Below are 8,813 nucleotides of genomic sequence, written 5' to 3' on the forward strand. Positions count from 1 at the left end.
CTTAAACTTTACACAACGAAGTGACCCAATAGTAAACAAATTCACACCCCAATATAATGTAATATCCCTTATGTGTTTACATTCCTAACTGTAACTCAACTGTAACAATGTAATATTTGCTATATATTAATGGACAATTTTCTAATAACAAAATGTAACCGCCAAAGAAAACATCGCTGTTGTACAACCAACAATTAATGTCCAGTGCAACTGTTCACAAGAAATACCAAAGACTGTAAATTTGTAATAATGTATGTTCTAAATAATTCTAATTGTTATCATACATGGTAATGCCAAACCATAAAATGTGATTTTTTATGTTAAAGAAAAGTTTTACAGAACAAAAAGTCAAAAGACCCGTTTGACAATTCCAAAGACAATACCACAACTAAAGACCGTATCTTAGTCCAGAATGTTTGGTTCGTAAGAACACAAGCTCCTTGTAAACAATAGTCAGCAGTTATCTTAAGATGGCCTAATAAGCAGAAAAGTAGTTCATACAAATAAAAATCAGTAGAATAAAAAACCGCCTAAGTGTTATTCGCCCTCAAACAAAAAAAAATTGGCAGCTGCATTAAATTATGAAATATATTCGCAAATTACGAATACGATTTTACACCGGCTATACGATTCAGTAAGTAACATGTGAAAGTTTGTGTCGGACCGGGATTCGAACCCGGATTTCACGACTTATACGACCGGTCGCCTTAACCGCTTTGGCAATCCGTGGACGACTCGTTGCCAGACACAAACTCTCATCTGCCCTAGTGTCTACGTCCCCCAGTGCTCGAATACAAATTGTATGATTCCCGTACTGGAAGAGACATTGTTTTTTTCGTCAGACAGCCTTGCTTCGGCGCGAAGTGCACAAGGGCAGTGCCCGTGTTTTACAGTGTCTGTGTAGTTTGATGCAGTGTAACTTCGGCCATGCATGCACGTCCAAAGTAACGGATACTGCTGACGAATGATAGACGACTCAAAATTTGAAATGCATTCGCCAATTGCAAATACGATAGTACACCGGCTATACGATTTACTAGCAACATACCAAAGTTTGCGCCGGACCGAGTCTCGAACACGGATTACCCGCTTTCAGTGAACGGTCACGTTAACCGCTTTGGCTAGTTATTTACGCCTCACGGCAGACCTAAACTTGCATGTCTCGTAGAGTCTAGAAGTTTATGTTACAAGTGATTCGTATACCTGGTGTACAATGGCATTCGCAGTTAGAGAATACATTCCATAATTTAATGCGTGTATCTATCGCTAGCACTGTCTGTTGCTTCGGATATGCATGCATGTCCGAAGGGACAACTGCATCGAGCTATACACACAACATAAAAATACAGAGACTGCTTTACTGTTTCTCACGTCAAAGCAAGGCAAGTTGATGAGGAAAAGCAATGTCTCTCCCTGAGCGGGAATCATACGATTTGTATGCGAGCACTACGGGACGTGGACACTAGGACATAGCGAAGTTTTGGTCTGGTCATGATTCCTTTATGTATTGCCAAAGCAGTCAAGGTCTACGGCGGTCAAGTGCTATCCATCTCCGAGTCTCTTTCTGGCACAAATTCTTGTATGGTACTGGAAAACTTGAAAGGAGGATATAAGATGAACATCAACAAAAGCAAAAACAGGATAATGGAATGTAGTAGAATTAAGTCGAGTGATGCGGAGGTAATTAGATTGGGAAATAACACACTTAAAGTAGTAAAGGAGTTTTGCTATTTGGGGAGCAAAATAACTGATGATGGTCGAAGTAGAGAGGATATAAAATGTAGACTGGCAATGGCAAGGAAATCGTTTCTGAAGAAGAGAAATTTGTTAACATCGAGTATAGATTTAAGTGTCAGAAAGTCGTTTCTGAAAGTATTTGTTTGCAGTGTAGCCATGTATGGAAGTCAAACGTGGACGAGAAATAGTTTGGACAAGAAGAGAATAGAATCTTTCTAAATGTGTTGCTAGAGAAAAATGCTGAAGATTAGATGGGTTGTAAGACGTATGCATTGCCGGCGATGGGCGAGGTATGGCAGAATCTCTGACCAGAGTGTAGTATGTCGTTAGTTGTTGCTTGTCGCGAGTCTGCGCTAGTCTGCGCGAGTATGCAGTAGTAGTCAGTCGGCAGTAGGTGTCAGTCGGCGCGGGTCGGCTTTAGTCTTTAGTCCGTGCTAGTCTGCAGGAGTCGGCGCGTGCCTGCGCGTGTCGGCAGTCTGCTCTGGTCGGAACTCTGGAGGATGAGTATTATTGTAGAAGGTAAAGAAGCAGCCTTGCGCTTATCTAGTAATGTATATTGACTGTCATTAACTTCTTTTAAAAATGCCGCAATAATAATTTTTTAAAGAAAAGCATTCATTTCAATTTAAAGAATATTTCCAATGCATGATCATTCCTTCCAAGAATCAGAAAAAATATTGGCCAGCATTGCACGAAGCTGTGCCGAAAAATTTCTACATAAGAGCAGATATATTTGCAGTTTTTTTATTGAGGTAAGAATTTTTCCTTTTTTTTAAATTCAGAATACAGGGCCGAAGGGCAGCGCCGCTGTCCTCATAAAATTTACCAGGTTACTGAAATTTTTATTATTTCCGGGTTTAGGAATTGAATTTTGTGGTTACATTAAATGTGAATGCATTTCTGAACGGAGACTATAAATGGGAGACAATTTTATTCAGAGGTTACATTACAATTAATTTTGTTCAGAGGTTACAATACTTTAAAAATTCATTTAATTATCATTTTTGTGGGAGGTTACGCTTGGATCATGGCTCATGGTTCATTTAAATATTTCTGTGGCGAGGTTACTGGTTTTTGGTTTTCCTTTTAAATATTCGTGTGGGGAGGTTACGGTGTAGATCACGTAACTAATGAGGAGGTATTGAATAGAATTGGGGAGAAGAGGAGTTTGTGACACAACTTGACTAGAAGAAGCGATCGGTTGGTAGGACATGTGTTGAGGCATCAACGGATCACCAATTTAGTACTGGAGGGCAGCGTGGAGGGTTGAAATCGTAGAAGGAGGCCAAGAGATGAATACACTAAGCAGATTCAGAAGGATGTAGGTTGCAGTAGTTACTGTGAGATGAAGAAGCTGGCACAGGATAGAGTAGTACGGAGAGCTGCATCACACCAGTCTCAGGACTGAAGACCACAACAACAAACAACTTGCAAAACGCATAGCGAATGTACAAACGTATTCGCGATTTGCGAATACATGTCATAATTTAATATGGATCTCAGTCGTTATTGCATCGAACTATTCAAACACTGTAGAATACAGACACTGCCCTACTGTGCCCCCATCAATTGCCGGCCGCGGTGGTCTAGCGGTTCTAGGCGCTCAGTCCGGAGCCGCGCGACCGCTACGATCGCAGGTTCGAATCCTGCCTCGGGCATGGATGTGGGTGATGTCCTTAGGTTAGTTAGGTTTAAGTAGTTCTAAGCTCTAGGGGACTGATGACCACAGATGTTAAGTCCAATAGTGCTCAGAGCCATTTGAACCCCATCAATTATTCAGTTGCGCTTTGTGTATTTCTGTGCCACTGCGAAACTTAACAGTTCTATCAGGTTGCGTTTTTTCACGCACGGGTCAGATTTTATATAAAGTGGTATGATTTCAAGTTTAACAGGTGGGCTCATAGTTGTTACGATCTGGCAGATTAAAGTAAAAAGGTAGCGGCAGGCACTCAGTATTTCATTAAATTTTTTTAGGGGTTAACTTAACTGGTTACGAAACGAAAACAAAAACCAGTTACAAAATAAGAGGAACAGTTATCCTTACCTACAAAACAAAATATCAAACGAGGAAGAATGACAGAAAATATTAGTAAAATATTTGTTAGGTATGCTTAAAATCGCAAGTCATACAGCACCAAGAGAATGGATGTACCTAGGACTATATTTCAACCACTGGCAGTTAATGAACTCACAGATAACTACAGACGGTTCGAGTACTATGTACTGTGTGGCATCACATCTCAGTACCACCCCATGGGCGTCAAAATTGACAGCAGAATTGCAAGTTCACGACAGACGCCGATAGTGGTCGTGCGGGATTTGGTGGACCCAATGGTGCCCCTGCAGCGGCAATGGACTACTAGCGCCCTCTGGCGCCGCAGTGTAAGACGTCCTGTGGCAGCCACTCATCTAGCTCACACTTGGACCTTTTGGTCACGTGACAGTACGTAGACGCGACCTAGTCGCGGAACCGACACCATCGTTCGGGCTTTGGGTCTGAGACCTGTATTATTTGTAATAAGTCTTCATACACTTGGAGAAATAAAAGTCAAGTAAATTTTCTGTTACAGTGTTAAGTTGTTCTTGTTCAACTTTCCTGCGATGACACTTGCCGCGCCACCCTGTAGCCCATCCCTCCTTACTGCTGTGTACAAAGTCTCACACAACATGAAGGTATTCCAATATCACATGTACGAAGGTCACTCCAAAAGAAATGCACACTATTTTTGTAAAAATACAGTTTTCATTCTGCACGTGTGAAAGTTTTACAGTGTGTAGATATATCCTTCCCATTTGTTTTCAAACTTAGTTCAACCTGTTCCCGTGAGTGGCGCCGTCACAGCATGTCTTCAAGATGGCCGCTACACTTGACGTTCGTCAGAAGCAACGTGCTGTCATTGAAATTCCTGTGCTGTGAAAACGAGACAGTGGGAAACATCCACAAGAGGTTGAGATGCTACTGTCGATCGCAGTACAGTTAGTCGGCGGGCAAGCAGATTACGTGATGAAAGCGGGCACGGCAATATTGAGGATTGTCCTCGCAGCGGCAGGCCTCGTACTGCACACACTCCAGACAATGTGCAGAGAACTAACGAATTGGTGACTGCTGACAGACGCATCACAGTGAACGAATTGTCACGCTACGTTGGGATAGGGGAAGGAACTGTTTGCAGAATACTGAAAGTGTTGGCGTTAAAAAAGGTTTGTGCCACGTGGGTTACCAGGATATTGACTGTGGCTCAGAAAGAAACAAGAAAATCGGTATGCATCGAACTTTTGGAACAGTACGAGAATGGTGGAGATGAATTTCTTGGAAGAATTGTGACAGGTGATCAAACATGGCTCCATCATTTTTCACTAGAGACGAAGAGGCAACCAATGGAGAGGCATCATGCAAATTCACCCCAGAAAAAAAATTCAAAAGCACACCTTTTGCTGGAAAACTTATGGCTACGGTGTTTTTCGATTCCGAAAGACTCTTGCGTGTGGACATCATGCCAAGTGGAACCACCATAAATTCTGATGCATATGTGACGACACTGAAGAAACTTCAAACTCGACTGAGTCGTGACCGACCACATAGGCAAAATCAGGATGTTTTGCTATTGCACGATAAGCACGGCCACATGTCAGTCAAAAAACCATGGAAGCGATCACAAAACTCGGATGGATAAACCTCAAACACCCGCCTTGCAGTCCTGACGTGGCTCCATGTCACTATCATCTCTTTGGGAAACTGGAAGACTCTCTTCGTGGAACAAGGTTTGAAGATCATGACTCCATTGTGCACGCTTCCAAACAGTGGCTCCAACAGGTTGGTCCAGAACTTTGCCGTGCGGGTATACAGGCGCTGGTTCCAAGATGTCGCAAGGCAGTTGAGAGGGATGTAAATTATGCGGAGAAATGAAAATATTGTTCCTAAAGGATGTATCTACACACTGTAAAACTTTCAAACATGTAAATGGATTTTTTTAAAAAAATAGTGTGCATTTCTTTTGGAGTGACCCTCGTACGTAAAAGAGACTGTCAGCACATGTAAAATATACAGTGGCACATAAAGGAAAGGTGTGAAAGAAATGTAAAATCAGGAATACGATACCATGCGGAGCAACGAGTAATAAAAGTCTCGTGATGCCTGGGTGTTGTGTGATGTCGTTAGGTTAGTTAGGTTTAAGTAGTTCTAAGTTCTAGGGGACTAATGACCATAGATGTTAAGTCCCATAGTGGTCAGAGCCATTTGAACCAATAAAAGTCTATAAGGAAACTTTCATTTATTTATTTATTGCTGTTACATCTGACTCTGACGTGTTGTGATTCTCAAGCGAATTGTTGGAGTCTACGCATGCCATATTTCTTTCAGAATGAGGCTGAATACATAACATTAAAAATCTGAAGCAAAATTCTACTGCCTTATCAACAGAGAAATGTAGGAATGAACGAAAGCAAGAAGAGTGAAATGAAAGTGAAAGAAAAAAACCCAGGTCCACTTTAGTAATTAAAACTTCCGGGCTAAGAGGCCGTGGTCCAATAGTAGAAATACTTCTCCCTGACGTTTCGTTGCCAGCTGCGGGCAACATCGTCTGAGGTGAGTCTACGACTGGCTGCTAGGCCGTGGAGGTCCTGTTTATATAGAGCGCGTAGAGGGCGCCACCACTCGTCACGTGTTGTCAACAGTAAAACTATCTCTGGCTGGCGTCATTACTCTCGATCGAAGGTAATCGATTGTCACATCTTTGGTACAGAGTCGATCGCCATATCTTATCTAGCTTCAAGCCTTCTTCTTTCCTGTTAAAATTATTGTAGTGTTTAAAAATCTCTACAGCCTCTCTATACATACGTGCATAATAATGCGATGTCTTAGCTAGCACGCTCGTCTCACTAAATTTTATTTCATGGTCACCCGTTTCAAAAACATGTTCCGCTACAGTCGATTTGTCCGTGTGTCCCAGTCGACAGTTCCTTCTATGTTCAGTTAGGCGAGTATTGATACTTCTTTTTGTGGTTCCAATGTAACCCTTCCCACAACTACACGGAATCTTATAGACACCAGGAGTAGTTAGACACCAGGAGTAGCAGCCAGTCGTAGACTCACCTCAGATGATGTTGCCCGCAGCTGGCAACGAAACGTCAGGGAGAAGTATTTCTACTGTTGGACCACGGCCTCTTTGCCCGAAAGTTTTAATTACTGAAGACGCCGGCCGTGAAAGCCTACACGCTATGACCAGGTCCACTTTGTTCAATTTTTCAACAATTTTCTCTCAGCTACGGCAATATCTTCCGTTACATCAGCGCCATTCACGGGGAGATGATATTTCCACGCAGTCTGGAATCACAAATTAATACAGAGTTTTGATAGAACCATTATGAAGAATTTTCCTTATCAATTATGAAGAACGTCGTATGAGAAGTATCTTTCATAATATGTCTGCATTAAAAAAAAGTAAGAAACAAATAACGTTCCCATGCATAAAATCATTCGACAAGTTGTAGTTTCATGCGGGAGTTATTTTTCAATTATGTTACCAGAATACAGCCTAAATGTGGAGACTGAAGTATTTCACTATTTTAAACACAAGTACCGTACTTCTGCTGGCAGCTGTGCCTTCCCAGGTAGCAGGTATCGCTGAAATTCATCGTGACGGTGCCTCTCCTGCAGCTCACTGTCAGCGGTGCTTAGCCCTGTGTGAAGACAGTTCAACATGCCGCATCACAACGCGCCACGCAGGCCGACAGCACTGCAAAAGAACACCACGAAACTGAAAGCTCATTGCTAATATACTCTCTGTCTAGGAAGCATAAGAACGCCTGACACTGATTTCGTTCTCACTGGATAAACATTAATTCACCCACTTCTGTAGAAGAGCTCGCTAACGCATGCCTCAGCAATGGAACCCGACTCGGATGTAAGCTGGTTAAATTCCTGGAGGCGGAAGATTTTCAGTGCCATTATTTGGCCGGCAAGAGAAACGGAGATGGTGGGGTAAAGTATGACGCAAGTACACTGCACAACATAATCAGAGGATCACTTTTTCTAAACCCCATAATTGCCTCCCATAACGATGTTTTAGTTTCACATTTGGCTCAAAGATGCCCACAACCTTGCTCTGTGATGGTTGAAAAGCGTTGCGTTCTGCGACGTCACACACGGGATCGCGGACGCTTCAAAAGCAAGGCGTCGATACCTGCGAAGAAAACGTCACAGCTAAGATGGTGTCAGGTGGGTTGATGATGTCAGCACAGTTCACCACAATTCTACCCAACGCCACAGTGCACGTGTAACACTATCAGAAGGTAGTCTCAGCCCCTCTTTCCTCACATATTACCCCTTGTTTTGACGTCTCTGCGAAAGGAGGTAAGAACCGAGACACGCAGCTTTGAGCTATTACGATTTTCTTATGAGTGGCCTCGGAGAACATTTCGGACAAACCGGTGCTCTGAAGTGATACGAAAAGGCCGCAGGGGTGGCATAAAGACCGTCAATGAAATTTCCCCTCTCTTTGGGGCACTGATTCCCAGACATCGTCGAAAACGACAGTTCGCAGTGCGATGAGCAGCAGCAAGATGTTCCTGACAACCTTTGACACTGCTGACACCCTCGGAAGTTTCCGTTCTGCTGCAAGGGCATTGTGGGGCTGCGTGCCCGTTGGACGTGCCGCCGGAGTTCACCCAATCGCTGTTGTGGTATCACTACTTATACGACTCCACGAGTGTCAAAAGTTGGCAACGAATTGCACGTATGTCAGATGCCGACAGCGATCGTGTGGGATCTGGCAGACCCGATAGTGAGCCACACCTCCAACAGCTCCGTAGCAAGAGTACCCTCTGCCACAGGGCCGGCTGCAGCCACGTGACCTATTCGCACTTCGAGCCTCTTCACTACGTCACGCTACACAGACGCCGTCTGGTCGCGGCTCCAACACAGTCGTTCGTGCGTAGTTCGCTGAGTCTCATCCTTGCTGTAGTATTTGTAATACGTTTGGAGACATACAAATTACGTAAATATCCCTGTTTACTGTGTTCACTTGTTCGCTAATCATTTCTGCTCCTGTCCACCTTTCCTACAAAGACAACACCTG

The sequence above is a fragment of the Schistocerca serialis genome, chromosome 7 (genome assembly GCF_023864345.2).
Source record: "Schistocerca serialis cubense isolate TAMUIC-IGC-003099 chromosome 7, iqSchSeri2.2, whole genome shotgun sequence".
Taxonomy (NCBI): domain Eukaryota; kingdom Metazoa; phylum Arthropoda; class Insecta; order Orthoptera; family Acrididae; genus Schistocerca; species Schistocerca serialis.